Consider the following 11722-nt stretch of genomic DNA (forward strand, 5'->3'; position numbering starts at 1 on the left):
TATACATATATTTATATGTATGAATAAATGACCTCTCAAGTAGAATAAACTTCAGGTCCATAAAATCGGAGTCTGCTTCTGAGATACTTATATTTCATATATGGTTTTTATTAGAACAGTTATACTAAAATTTGACACAACTGTACTAAAGATATAAAAGCAAATTACTTTTTTTCTGACCTGTGAGGGACAAATAAAGATTGAAAAAAAAACATGAAAAAAAAGTTACAAAGAAGCACAGGAAACCATACAAACTAGGAACAGAAATGAGAATGACAGATCTGGATAAAACTATCATTTAATCCTGGGTGTCTGGTCTCTTCTCATTTAGAAGCTGAGTTGAGTCATTACAAAGTCTCCAATCTCAGGGTAGGTTGTAATTAGATATAGACCATGTTAAGTGAAAAGGGCAGTGTTTTCACTTCTGCCCAAGGATAGGCTCCACTGAGAGATGTCCCCACCGTGGCCATCCTAGAATGCCTAGTCTCCAAGTAGGACAAGGGCCATTGGCCAATGTCCTCGTGGTCCTCACATGGTTGCCATGGTAGCAGTAGAAGCATCTGTGGATGGGCCCAGAATTCCTTGACAATGATCCTCCTGGCCCAAGTGCATAACTGCCGGTGGGTTTGCCCTGGGCTCTGATTGGCCCATTTTCTCACTGATGTCAATGGCCTGACTTCTGATTGGTCCAGTTCCTCCTGATGTCACAGGCCATTGTGAGGTATGCCCAGCAGGATACATAAGAGGCAATTGCCCTCCAACTCTGTCAGTTACAGCACTGGGAGCTTTTCCTTGGTGACCCGCTGGACTAAGTCAGAGCTACTTGGTTGCTTTCTTTGGGTATGGGGGTTGTGTTTGTCTTGTTTGGGTTTGGGGATTTCATTTACTAGTCTGGGGGTTGTATTTACTTGTTAGTTTACCTTTTCGTAAGATTTATTAGTTGGCAACTTCATTGAGATCATCTTAGGTAATAGTTAAGCTTGATCACTTGTCATCTCAGCTGAAAGATGGTAATGTACAACAAAGTCTCCTTTAGCTCTTCCCCCAAGAAGGAGTTGATCACTGTACAACTTGACAGAGATCATCGACTATGGCTGCTATGGCTATGTCAATCTGGCCCATCACCGCCTCACAGACACCACAGTGGTGGTCAAAGTTCTCTGAAAGAAAGAGCTGGAAAGCCATGAGATAGAAAATGAGGTGGCCTTTGTGAAAACTGTACGTCACCCACACATCATCTGATTATTCCAGGTGATGGAGAATGAAGACTGTGTGTACCTTGTCACTGAGCTGGCCACTCGGGGTCATCTCTTGAGGTGGATCAAAAAATCCTCCTCCAGCTACCTTTTAGAGTTTGAAGCCAGGAGGCTATTCAAACAGATCACGAGTGCTGTTGACTACCTTCATGAGAATGGAATTGCACACCTAGACCTGAAGGCCAACAACATCCTATTGGATGCCAATCTCAATGTCAAGGTCAGTGAATTTGGGCTGAGTGACAGGGTGACCTACACAAATGTTCCTACACAAAATGTTCGATGGGTACCAGGTGGACATTTGGGACTTAGGCGTGCTATTGTATGTGATGACAATGAGAAAGTTCCCATTTGAGGGGAGTAATATGGCTGACATAGGGTTACAAGTCCTAGAGGCCAGTACACTGTTCCCCTTCACCTATCTGCAAAGAGACAAGATCTCCTTTCTAAACTGCTGACTGTGGACTTCAATCTGAGGCCTGCTATTGAGGAGATAATGGAACACCCATGGCTGGCTCTAGGTGTGGGATTTGGCCTGCTTCCTGATGAGCCACTGCCTGGCAAGCTGGATCGCATTGTCAGAGTCATGTGTGACATGGGGTACAATGTAGCTGGCATTGAAAAGGCAATCCAGGACAGAGAATTCAATGAAGCCATGGGCACCTACCTGCTCATCCAAGAAAACTTAAAAGAGAATGCCAGAATTGTGGAATCAAAACTGATGCTTTTGGATAGTCCATCTGGCACAACTCCTGAGGACAATCCCACCACAACTCTCCCTCCACAAAGGAGAGCCAGCTTTTTTGCAGGACATAACGCCTTCAGCTTGTCCTCAGAATTTCAGTTACACAATGATGATGATCAGTTACCTCTCAATAAAACCCGAAGTGCCAGTCTGCTTGTCTTTCCTCTCTACTCCCTGCAGAGCTACAGTTCCAGCTTAATGTTGGGCCAGGATTCTTTTAGCTGCTTGACAGAATGGAGCATTCACACTCAGTGGAAAATGCCCTTCCCTCTGGGCAGCCTTAGGGGGAGGCCACAGCCCCCAGGTGGAATATTAGACAGGGCTGGAGGAGGGTGGCTAACAGGATAGTCACCATATTTCGCAGAATCTGCTGCTGTGTGAAGGCCCCAAAGTAATGTCCACAGATTGAAAGTAAAGCTGTCCCAGAGAAAGTGGTGCAGAACTCTGAAACAGCACAATTGAAAACCACCAAACTCAGACTTTCAGGGTGACTCTAACTGGGTTGTGGAAAATCTGAGAGGTGTGGATTTGAAGAGCTGCAGGAGGAGAAGGAGTCATGCAGAAAGTTCACACTGCAGAAGTCTCTGGCCAGCATGGCCAGGTTGTGTGACAAGTGCTAGGGGATTCTCCAGCTGGGATTCCTTCCCAAGAAAGGACACTGCACTGGCTTTCCAATGCTAAAAGATAAGCTGAAAGGTGATCTCAAGCTGCCTGTACTTTCTGAGCTGGCTAATTCCACATCGATCCCTTACTTGAGTATTGTCACTTCATTGAACAACCTTTCACATTTGTCCCTTGAACACTAAAGATGCTTTTGTCCCAAATGCTGCAGCAGGTCATCATCTCACCTTTTATGTATGTTGCTTGTCTGCCTATTTACTTTCTAGTTCATTTATTTAGGTTTAAAGTGAGACCCTTGATGCTATAGGAGCCCATGGATCTGAGGGGCAAGAGGCATCCTGGACTCTGCTTCTCTTTCAGCAGTCTTCAGGTGAAAGGGTACAACTCCTGAGCACACTAGGTACACTGGCTGGGTTGGAACATAAGAGCAAATCTTCACTGGGAATGGAGAGGGACCTGTCTCCATTCACCCCATACACTGTCAGTGGTTTCTGCCCCAACTTTCCTCCTATTCAATGCAGTTTTCTGTGGGTGTGATTTCTATCTAAACCTCATCATTATCCCAACATAATACCATCATCCAAGAATCCCTTATTTCAGACTTGTTTATTTGCTCACAGTCAAAGAGACCCTATTACCTAGACAGGTTGTTTGATTTGCAACTTCTCCCCCTCCCCAGGAGCCCCCATTTTCTTTAAGGGGAACCAGAATGTTGGGTTAGCTGTGTTTCAAATAAGAGAACAGTCTGAACAACCAGAGTTCCTGTTAGACTGGCAAAATATATGAAGTAGAATGATACCCCTTCCTTCAAGGTAGAGGTGAAGAAACCTGTGAAGGAGCAGGATTCCTGAGAAAGTATGGAGATACAGTGGTGCCTGTGGATGGATGCCTGGGTGGGCTTTGCTAGTGGGTGGACCTTGGCTGGGCTGACTGTTTCTGAGCATGAGCAGAAACTCGGTAAGATTGGATGTGGCCCTCGACCACTGCGTTATATGTGTTGGCTCAGCTACCGGGGGGGGGGGGGTTTAACAAGGGAGTGATGGGGAGCAGTTGGGCACACGTGGCCTTTGCTATTTGTGCTCTGAGTCAATAGGCTGAACCTGCAGAGCACACATGACATTTGTGGAAGGAAGTGAGCTGGAGCTCCTGGTAAATCAGATTCAGCTCAGGGCCATTTGGGAAGCAAATCTCCCCTCAAAGAATGAGATGGGATTCTGGTGGGCCAAAAGGAGGGGCCAAAGGACAGCCCAAGGAGGGCCAAAAGAGGGTAAAGGATGGGCACCTTATTGAAAGACAGGACTGACACTGATGCTGTATTACAACTCAGAGGAGGATGGCCAGGAAAGGAACTGAGGAATCCTGAACTCCACATGGACCAGTGTTTAGTGAAGAGGGTGGGTGGGGAGGGAAGTACTGTGAATTTCCTTGATTTCTCAATGCTTTTTCTTTTCTCTCCATGTTTGTTTGTTGTGTGTTTGTGTCTGTGCACCTGTACTGGCTCTGGGACTTGAACTCAGTGCTTTTCTCTCTGTCTCCTTTACTCTCTCTCCTTATCTTCCCCTTCTCAGCTCTCCACCCCATTCCATCTACCTTCCCTACTTTTCTTTCTCCCTCTTACATTCCTCGTATTCTTCCCCTTTCATTCTTCCCTCTCCTCTTCTCTTCCTATTTCCTCCTCCTGAAATCTTCCTGTTCCATTCGGTCTCCCTCTCTTCCTGCTCTTGAATCAGTCTCTGACAATGTTTGTTTCTCTGTCTCTCCTCTCTCTGTCTCTCTCTTTCTCTCTTTCAGTTTGTATGGTCATAGCTGGTTCTCTACCACTTGAGTCATACCTCCCGGCTTTCATTTCTCTAGTTAATTGAAGATGGAATTTCCTAGAATTGCTGTATCTGTAATCTTACAGGTGAACTTGTGGGATAGCTAGGATTACAGGCAAAAGCCTCCAGCATCAGGCAAACACATTAGACTTTGTTAGTTTGGTGTAGCAGAGGTTGTTTTCTCAGTTATTATGAAAGGGATTTGTGTACTTATGTAAGGGACAGCTGTGTGAGGGACACCTTACAAATGGTTGTGGAAGGAAGGGGGTGGTGGCATAGTGTGCAAATGGACAGGGAGGAAGGGACATGTGCACTGCACAAAGGGTCAGCGCTGAATGTTCTATTTTGGTAGAGATTCTGGGAGTCTCCTGAGAGGCCCCCAGCTGACACCCGCTTCCCCAGAGCACAAGGTTGTGGGCATGATGCTTCCTTTCCCCTGGCAGTTCCAAGGGGAAGTGTCTAGGCCTCATGGAAGAGTAGACCCTAATTTTTCTGCTGAGGAAACTGGCATGCTGGGGGAGCTGATGTTCAAATATTCAACTATTCTTTTTTTGTGGGGGGGGTCCGGTCGTGGGGCCTGAACTCAGGCCTAGGCACTTTCTCTCAGCTCTTCAGCTCAAGGCTAGTGCTCCACCACTTGAGCCACAGCACCACTTCCGGCTTTTTTCTTTTTGCTGAGGAATCGAACCCAGGGCCTCATGCATGCAAGGCAAGCGTTCTACCACTGAGCCACCTTCCCAGCACAAATATTCAACTATTCTAAATGTCACATCTCCATTTTAGGAATCACAAAGTGAATGAATTAAAATAAATTCCCTTCCTTTCACCTAGAGGTGGTGAAGGAACAGGAGACCTGAGAAAGCATGCCTATATAATGGTGCCTGTTGATGGACCCTGTCTGAGCTGACTGCCTTCCCACATGAACAGAAATCCGGTGAGAGTGGATGTGAGCCTTCATCACTGTGATGTTTGTTTTGGTTCAGCCAGGGCACTATATTTGCACAGAGAGTCAGTGCTGAGGGCCCATGCTGCCCTTGGGTGACAATGTGGGATGGGGAGGACTTGGGCACAGCAGGCCTTTGCTATGAGGGGACTGGACTCAGAGGGCTGAGCCTGCACTGCATAATGATGAGATTTGCAGAAGGAAGGCTGTGGCTCCTTGTAGACCAGTGGTGCCGCTCAGGGGTATTTAGGGAACAGAACTCTTCTCAAAGAATGAGATGGGTTTCTGGTGAGAGAAGCAGTGAGGCCAGAGTGGTCATATAGCAGGCATCTTGGTGATAGACAGTGTTGACATTGATGCTGAAGGAGAGCTGAGAGGAGGAAGCTAAGGACTCTTGTACTCTGGATGGAACCATCTTCAGTGAAGAGGAGGGTGGGCAGGGAAGTAATGTTGATTTCCATCTTGTCTCAGTCCTTTTGTTTTATTTACTTTCTTTTTGTTTGTTGTATGCATGTGTTTGTGAGTGTGTGCTGGTACTGGCACTTGAACTCAGTGATTTTCTCTTTCTCTGTCTCCTTTGCTGTCTCTTTTTTCTTTCCATTGCCTGTCTCTCTCCCCTTTTCCAGCTAACTTCCCTCCAGGTCATTCATCTTCTCCTCTTCTTCCCCTTTCCCTCTTCTCTTGTTCTGTTTCCTCTCTCTTCCTCTGCCTCAAATCTTTTTCTCTCCTACCCCTCTATATCTTTCTCTTTGAGTTTGCATGTTCATAGCTGGTGCTCTACCACTTGAGTCACTTGAGTCCAAGCCAACATTTTTCTTCTTAATTGAAAATGGAGTATGCCCAGGATGGCTTTAACTGTGATCTTCTGAGCATCAGCTTCTGGGAGAACTATGATTACAGGCATGATCCACCATCAGCAGCAATGCTTCTGACCTCGTTAACCTGGTGTTGCACAGGTTTGTTTCTCTGATTGAGAAAAGGGATTTAGGTACTTATCTGAGGGCTGTCCATCAAGGTGTAAGAGACAGCTTGAAAATGGTAGGGGAAGGAAAGGGTTGATGGATTTTGGGGCAGAATGGACAGGGAGAAAAAAACGTGCATGGTGCAAGTATGTCAGCACAGAGAGAAGTCAGAGGTTTTGTAGAGAACCTATGCATCCGCAGAGTCCTCCCACTGACACCCCCTTCTCCAGAACACCAGGCTTTGATCAGTTCTTATTTGAGGTCTTTAGGCCTCATGGAAGAATACCAGAGCCCAATTTTTTTCCTTAGCGAATCATCTTGCTAGGAGAACAGAGTTTCAAGTCTGAGAACATTCTGAACATCCAGAGCCCATTCTGAATGACAAAAATGTATGAATTAAATACTTTTCCTCCTTGTCAGCAAGAGGTGGAGAAACCTGTGAATGAGCAAGAGACCTAAGGAAGTATGAAGATATAGTGGTGCCTGTGGATGGACCCTGCCTGAGATGACTGCATCTGGACGTGAGGGAAAATTCGGTAAGATTGGATATGTCCTTCCAGCACTGGGTTATTTGTATTGGTTTAGCCAGGGCCATGAGATTTCCACAGAGAAGGTTTGGTGCAAGCTCCTGCTGTCTGCCCTTGGGTGACAAGTGTGTGATAGAGAGGATTTGGGCACACCTGGCTTTTGCTATGTGTGCACTGATGTGAGGAGGCTGAGCCTGTAGAGAAAACTGATGAGATTTTCAGCAGGAGGTGGACGGGAGCTCCTGTTGGATCAGTGGTCCAGCTCAGGGCTATTCGAGTGCATATCTCCCCTGAAATAGCAAAATGGGATTCTGGTGAGAGACCAAATAAGGGCTCCATGAGGGAAAAGATGCGTACAGGGTAAATGACTGGGTGGACACTAAATGTAAAGGAGAAGTGACAGGAGGCAGGTTAAGAAGGGAGCTGAGGAATCCTGAATTCCACATGGGCCGTTCTTCAGTGAAGAAGGTGGGTGGGAAGGAATTACTGTTGATTTGTAAGATGGCTTTAATTTTTTCCTTTTGTATGTTTGTTGTGTGTATGTGTTTGTGAGTGTGTGCTGCTACATCTCAGTGCTTTTATTCTTATGCTGTTTCCTTTCCCTTCTCTGTCCTCTCTCCACTTTTCTCACCTTCCCCCTGCCTTGCCCCGCCATCTCCCTTCCCTTGTTTTCATTCCTCCCATACCTACTCCTATTCTACTTCTCCTGTCCCTCTACTTGTTCTCCTACCCTCTACCATTTCCTCTCCCTCTCTTCCTGCTCTTAAATCTGTCTCACTCTCTTTCCCTCCCCCTCCCTCACTCCTTCTCTCTCTACACATCTCTCCCTCTTTCCCTTTCTCCTTCTCTGTCTTTCTCTTTCTTCTCTCAGTTTTCATGGATATGTCTGGTTCTCTTCTGTTTGAGTCACGCTTCCAGGCTTGCATTTCTCTAGTTACTTGAAGATGGTATCTTCCCAGCCTTGCTGTAAATGCAGTCTTCAAGTTGTCAACTTGGGAGATAGGTAGGATTACAGACAAGAGCCTACAGCATCAGGGAATGCAATTGACTTTGTTAATCTGGTGTGGCAAAGGTTGGTTTCTCTATTTTGAAAGGGTATTTGTGTATTTATGTGAGGGACAACTGTGTATGGTTCACCTTACAAATGGTTGTGGAAGGAAGGCAGTGATGGGTTGGTGTAAATGGACAGGGAAGGATGACTTTTTTGGAATCACAAAGTGATTAAAACATACTCCCCTCTTTTCAGCTAGAGGTGATCAAGGAACAGGAGACCTGAGGAATTATAGAGATAAACTGGGGCCTATGGAAGGACATAGCCTGGATGGACTTTGGTTGTGGATGGACCACACCCATGGATGGACCCTGCATGGGATGACTGCCTTCCCACAAGAAAAAAAATTGTTAAGATTGAATATGAGCCTTCACACTACAATATTTGTATTGGTTCACCTAGGGCATTTAGAATTGCACACAGAGGCAGTGCTGAGGACTGATGTTGCCTTTGGGTAACAAGTGTTTGATGGGGAGGAGTTGGGAAAATCTGGCCTTTTCTATGTGTACAATAGGTCAGGAGGCTGAACCTGCAGAGGAGACTAATGAGTTTAGCAGCAAGAGGAGGGCTGGGGCTCCTGGTGGATCAGTGGTACTGCTCAGGGCTCTTTGGGGAGAGCAGATCTCCCATGAAAGAACAAAATGGGATTCTGGTGAAAAATTCAATGAGTGCCACAAGAGGGAAAAGATGGGTACATGAGAAATGACAGGGTGGACACTAAATGTAAAGGAGAAATGACAGGAGCTGAGGAATCCTGAATTCCACATGGACCATTCTTCAGTGAAGAAGTGGGGTGGGAGAGAATTACCATTGATTTCCATGATTTCTCAATCCATTTTCTTTTATTTTTTCAGTTTTGTTTGTTGTGTATATGTGTTTGTGAGTGTGTGCTGGTACATCCATGCTTTTTTCTTATGCTCTGTTTCCTTTCCTTCTCTGTACTCTCTCCACTTTTCTCACCTTCCCCCTTCTGCCCTCTCTCTTAACCTTGTTTTTATGCCCCCCATAACTACTCCTACTCTATTTCCCCTGTCCCTCTTCTTATTCTTCTCATGCCCTCATTCTCATTCCCTCTTCTCATGCCCTCTTCTCATTCCCTCACCTTCTCTTCCTGCTCTCTGGTGTTCCTTATCTCTCCCCTTCTCCCTCTCTGTCTTTCTCCCTTTTTTTCTTTCTCTTTCAGTTTTCATGGTCATGTCTGATTCACTGCTTGAGTCACACTTCCAGGTTTGCATTTCTCTACTTAATTTTCCCAGACTTGCTGTAAATGCAGTCTTCTAGGTGGCAATTTGTGGGATAGGTAAGATCACAGGCAAGAGCCTACAGCATCAGAGAATGCATTGGGCTTTGTTAGTCTGGTACGGCAAAGGTTTCGTTCTCTCATATGAAAGGGATTTGTGTACTTTTCTGAGGAACCACTGTGTGAGGGTTACCTTACAAATCGTTTTGGGAGGAAGAGGATGGTGGGTTGGTGTAAATGGACAAGGAAGGTTAACTTGTGCACTGTACAAGTGCATTGAAAGGTGTTAGAGTCTTAGTAGAGATTCTATGAGTCCCCAGAGAGGCCCACAGATGACTCCCCATTTCCCAAAACAGCAGGCTTTGGGCATGGTTCTTCCTTTCCCCTGGCAGTTCCCAGTTAAAGACTAAGCCACATAGAGGAATTCAGAGCCCAGTTCTTCCCCTTACAGAACCAAAGATCTAACTTAGCCAAGTTTTAATATTTGAACATTCTGAAATCAAGAGTTCAATTTTGGAATGACCGAGTGTTTGAATTAAAATACATTCCCTTCCTTTCAGGTAGAGGTGGTCAAGGAACAGTTCAACTGAGGAAGCATGGTGATCTACTGTGCATGTGGATGGATGGGGCTGGATGGACTGGGGTTGTGGATAGATCACACCTGTGGATGGACCCTGCGTAGGATGGCTGGCTTCCCACAAGAACAGAAATTCAGTAAGATTGAATATGAGCCTTCACTACTAGGATATTTGTATTAGGTCAGCCAGGGCATTAGATTTGCACACAGAGGCAGTGCTGAGGAGTGATGCTGCCTTTGGGTGACAAGTGTGTGATGGGGAGGGGTTGGACACACTTGGTGTTTTATATGTGTACACTGGGTCAGGAGGCTGAGACTGCAGAGCAGACTGATGAGATTAACATCAAGAAGGAGGGTTGGGGTTCCTGGTGGATCAGTGGAAATGCTCAGGGGTATTTGTGGAACAGAACTCTTCGAAAAGAATGAGATGGGTTTCTGGTGAGAGAAAAAATAAGGGCCAAAATAGGCCAAATAATGGGTACCTGGTGCAAGACAGGGTTGATACTGATGCTGCAGGAGAGCTGAGAGCAGGAATGTAAGGAATCCAGAACTCCTCACCAATCAGTTTTCAGTGAAGGGTGGGTGGGGAGGGAAGTACTGTTATGTCCATTATTTTTCCATACTTTTTATTGTCTTTCTTTTAGTTTATCATGTGTATGCATTTGGGAGTGTGCTGGAAGTAAGGCTTGAAGTTTGTTCTTTTCTCTTTCTGTCTCCTTTCCCTCTGTGTCCTTTCCTTGCAGCCTCCTTCTACTGTCTGTCATCTCTCTTATGCCCACATTCCTTGACTTCCCCTACTCTCCTCCTTCTAATCATTTTTTCTCCATTTTCCATTCCTTCTAACGAGCTCCTTTCTCCTGAATCTGTTTCTCTGTCTTTATGTATGTGTGTATGTATGTATTTTTCTCTGTTATTCTCTCTGTTCATTTGAGTTCTCTTTCTCCATCCCTCTCTCTCCCTCCCTCAGTTTCTCTCTCTTGGCCATGGGCATGTTTCTCTCTAGTATTCTCCCAGTGGAGTCACACCTCTAGGTCTGATATTTCTACTGCGTTGGACATGGAGTCTGCCCAAGCTGGCTTTATCTGAAATCTTCTCAGTGTCAGCATGTGAAATAATTAGGGTTACACACATGAGCCTTCAGCCTTCAGTTGGTTTCTTTGTTTTTACAAAGGAATTTGTGTACTTGTGTGAGGGACAACTTACAAATGTTTGGGGAAGGAAAGGGTGTTGGTTTGGGCTGCAAGTGGAGAATGGACAGGTAGAGAATTACATTTTCACAGTGCTAGGGGGTCAGCCCTGAGAGGTGTCTGATCTTAGTAGAGATCCTGTGAGTCCCCAGAGAGGCCCTCAGCTGACACCCCCTTCCCAGAGCACCAGGCTTTGGGCATGGTGCTTCCTTTCCCCTGGCAGTTCCCAGGGGAAGCCTATAGGTCTCATGGAAGACTAGTAGGGCATGATTTTTGTCCTCATGGAACCACAGTGGGGAGAAAACTGAGTTTCAAATATTAGAACACTCTAAACTTGCAAAGGTGATGTCTGACATTACAAAGTATACAAAATAAAACATTTTTTCTTCCATTCAACTAGAGGAGAGAAGCCTTGGAAGGAAGCAAGACACCTGAGAAACCATGGAGTTACAATGGTACCTGTGGATGGACCCTTCCTAGGACATAGAGAAATTTGGTAAGACTGAATATGACCCTTTGCCCCAGGATTATTTTGCTGATTCATCCACAGGCATCAGACTTTCCACACAGAGGTACTGCTGAGGGCTGATGCTACCCTTGGGAGACAAGGGTGTGATGGGGAGGAGTTGGGCACACCTGGTCTTTGCTATGTGTGCACTGGGGTCAGGAGGCTGAGCTAGCAAAGCCAACTGAGGAGGAATTCACGAGGAGATGGGCTACAGCTCTCGTCAAATCAATGGCCCAGCTCAGGGGTATTTGAGGAGAAGAGCTCAGATCAAAGAATGAGATGGGTTTC

The 11722-nt window shown here is 45.8% G+C and overlaps 1 long non-coding RNA gene across 2 annotated transcripts; it reads left to right on the top strand.

Annotated features, from left to right (window-relative positions):
* The first annotated feature begins 757 nt into the window (after positions 1–757).
* Positions 758–11421, top strand: LOC138826618 (uncharacterized). 2 transcript variants are annotated; one of them, XR_011371781.1, is made up of 6 exons: positions 758–840; positions 1252–1476; positions 5271–6338; positions 6765–6880; positions 9723–9876; positions 11327–11421. It is a non-coding gene; the product is annotated as an uncharacterized lncRNA (long non-coding RNA). The 2 variants fall into 2 exon arrangements; XR_011371780.1 differs by lacking the exons at positions 758–840; positions 1252–1476 and having other exon boundaries at positions 4991–6338.
* Positions 11422–11722: the final 301 nt, after the last annotated feature.

The sequence above is a fragment of the Dipodomys merriami genome, unplaced genomic scaffold (assembly GCF_024711535.1).
Source record: "Dipodomys merriami isolate MVZ:Mamm:240054 unplaced genomic scaffold, mDipMer1.0.p SCAF_1453, whole genome shotgun sequence".
In the NCBI taxonomy this organism is placed as follows: Eukaryota; Metazoa; Chordata; class Mammalia; order Rodentia; family Heteromyidae; genus Dipodomys; species Dipodomys merriami.